Source organism: Populus euphratica, unplaced genomic scaffold (assembly GCF_000495115.2).
Source record: "Populus euphratica unplaced genomic scaffold, PopEup_1.0 scaffold766.1, whole genome shotgun sequence".
NCBI classification, from domain to species: domain Eukaryota; kingdom Viridiplantae; phylum Streptophyta; class Magnoliopsida; order Malpighiales; family Salicaceae; genus Populus; species Populus euphratica.
In genome coordinates, this window is record NW_011500626.1 from 39,718 (window position 1) to 43,196 (window position 3,479).

A 3,479-nucleotide genomic window follows, 5' to 3' on the forward strand; every position below is an offset into this window, starting at 1 on the left:
TTTTTCGAATAAAACACAATTAAAAATAAAAAATATTTATTTTTATTTTGTTAGATCAGACCTAGTTCAATGCATTTTTAACTTTGATAAACCTAGTCAACCTGAGTTTTATATTCATTTGGATGAAAATTAATTTAATTAAAATTAATCAATTAAACAGGTTAATTTATGAATCAATTAAAATCAGAATAAAACTTAATTTAATTTTAAAAAATTAAATCAAAACTTTATATTTTAATTTAATTTGAGTTAATTCATTAAATTTGTAACTTTAATGTTGAGTTATAACTATAATAACAAGTTATGTAACTTTTGCATTAATTTTTTTTAATAAAAAATCATGTTTACATGGCATTATAAATAAAATCATGTTTATATTAAATATTACTATTTATGCTAAATATGACACAGATGATAAATTTTTTTATTAATTTATGTAGAATTATTTCTATTTTTTGGATATAATTATTTTATAAAATAATGATATAAGTAATAAATACAAATAAATCTTACTCATAATAATTAAAACAAATACCAAGCATTTCGAACTTCCATGTGCTAGTTCAAGCCCTCAACAAAAGAATGGCATTGCATTAATTTTTAAACTTGAACATCGGATGTCCACTGTTCATCCATTTTCCCATCATAATAAGCAGCTCTTTGCTGCTTCTTGTAACCTGTGACTGTGTCATAGTTAATGGTGAGATCCATCATTGAAAAATTGTGTTAGGAGCATTACCAAATGTTAAAAATTATGGTTGCGGATGAATCTTACTCGTAATCACAATACTAAACAGCCATGAAATAAGAAAGATAGCGCATTAAAAATGATAAAACTATTATGTTCATAGTTCTTTAAAATATATAAAATTATTTTTCATCATTAACTTACTACATATCCACATTAATAACCCATTCATAATTTAATAATCCTATACTTATAGGACCTCTACAACCAACACTCATTGTTTAATTTTTTAATTTGATAATTCACAATTTTACCTCAAATCTGGCTAACCCTCTTAGATGGCCGACAATCAAACCGGTAATTCCATAAATATTACCCAATATCCAGCTATTCTCTAATATTAGTCAATTTAATCGGTAATTCCATACGAATTACCCAACGTCCAGCTATTCTCTAATAATAGCTAATCTAACCGATAATTCCATAAGAATTACCCAACGTCCGGCTATTATCTAATATTAGTCAATCTAACCAATAATTTCATATGAATTACCTAACATTTGACTATTCTCTAATATTAGCCAATCTAATCAGTAATTCCATATGAATTACCCAACATCCGGTTATTCTCTATTAATAGTTAATTTAACCGGTAATTCCATATGAATTATCCAACATCCGGCTATTCTCTAATATTAACCAATCTATCCGAATTATATTACAAACAAGTTTCTTCTTCTACTTTTTCCATATCAATAGATCATAAACAACTCATAACTAATAATGAAACTTTGAATTTTGAAAGAAATTGATGAATCACCTACCGTCTGCTCATGATGGCCCAACTCCTCTTGCCTGATGCCCTTCTCCTGGTACAACTCCTGAATCAATCAGATTGTACTACATTATTAATCCATTATTATTTCTCCTGCGTGCCTAAAATTGAAGCACGTAATATCTTTTATTTAATTGGGGTTTACACCAAAATTTTCATTCATTTGTCACCTTATTTTCAACATATAGTTTTAATCAATTTTCTTCTTTTAACTCACTTAAAGAATTCTCCCACGAACTATTCCTATCATTTATTTATTTCTTTTTTTCACATTCTTATAATGTTTCTTTATTTGTTCATATTTTGAATACTTCAAATAAGATAAAGAACATCATTTCTCAAACATAAAACAATCAAAACCTCATTCATATATTTCATCATCCTTAATTACAAGTTCTTTTCTTCAAAATTATTCAATATCTTTCTTAATTACTACTTACATTCACTATTTCTATACTATTCTACCTCAATTCCATCATGTTTACTAATTTTCTTAAAATATCCAAATTCTGATAAGAACCTTAATTTAAAAAGTCAAGAATATAAGAAATTAAATCAAATTTAATTGTCATTGTTTGATAACTTACTCAAATAAACCCAAAAACACTTCATTCAAGTAAGAATCTAAATTTTGCATACTTACCAATCTAAGTTCTCCTAACTTCTCTTCTCCTCCTAGTGTGGCCAACCCTCCTTACCTTTCTTATATCTTCCTTCACTTGATTCTTTATTAATTTAATGTTCCAAGTCTTTCAATCTTACAAGTTTCAAAGCTCTCTCACTTTTTCTTGTTTTTCTCTTAATTTCTCATGTTCTTCTCTTATTTTTTTTTTCTCTCACCTTTGTTACTGCTCAGTTGGCAGTTCATAACAAAAAAGGGGCTGCCTTGTTTTTCTTAGTGACAAATTACCATTTTACCCTTAATGGGTCTTTTTCCTTCCATTTGACGATCCTTATTCTTTGCTAGCATTACGAAGATCCATTCACCCTAAAATTTTAACTAGATTGTACTCAATATATTTTAAGCTTTCTCTTAAAATTTCAGCTCAATCTGATGGTCAGATTTAAAATTACATCCAATAACGTAAAACTAGTCAAATTATAGTTTTTCGTCAAATTTCTGAATTTCTCTAAAAATTCTAAAATTTTAACCCAAGTTAAGACATCATATTATAAGGCTTCAAACAAACTTTTAGAATTTTCTGATAACCCAATTGAGAGTTACAAATTTTGTTTTTGTTTTACATGAAACTAGTCAATTTATAATTTTTCGTCCAAAGGTTTTACATGAGGCATCTTCTAGTGGCTAAAAGGTGGCTTCCCAGGCAACATTTGATTCATATCAAATGCTCCTCCATTCCTGCATGGTGTGTGTGATTAGTACTTAAAAGTGTATTTTTATCAAGGTTTTATATCATCATTTTGCATTTGAAGTATCAATAACTCCTTAACTAAAACATGTTTGCACTTGAAGTATCAATAACTCCTTAACTAAAATATGTTTTATAATAATGTATCTAATAATATAAGATACCTATAATTTGTGGTAAATGTCTATTTTTAATGCAGGCCTATCACATAAATGAAAGGATTGATTGTTGACTTGCAGAACTTAAATTGCAAGGATAAAGAGATGGCCAAACTTAGAAAAGAGATGTCGGTGCAATCCAAACCGGAACACTGTTCGGTAATTGGGTCATATCTGGAGCTATAGATCTCAGATTTAGGTCTACTTTATATGGATGGAAAGGTAAGACATAGGCCTACAACTTTCATATGGAGCCCAAGATCTAAAAAGGCCATTTTCAAATCCAAATGTTGCAACAATAAAGAAGCCCGAATCTATCCTCTAGCCCAAGCACTATTCCATATTTTTTCCATATCTAGAGTTCCAAAAGTTGAAATGAGCTGAATGTTTTATACAAGAAAGTTGAGACAATTTCCTACAACGTTCAT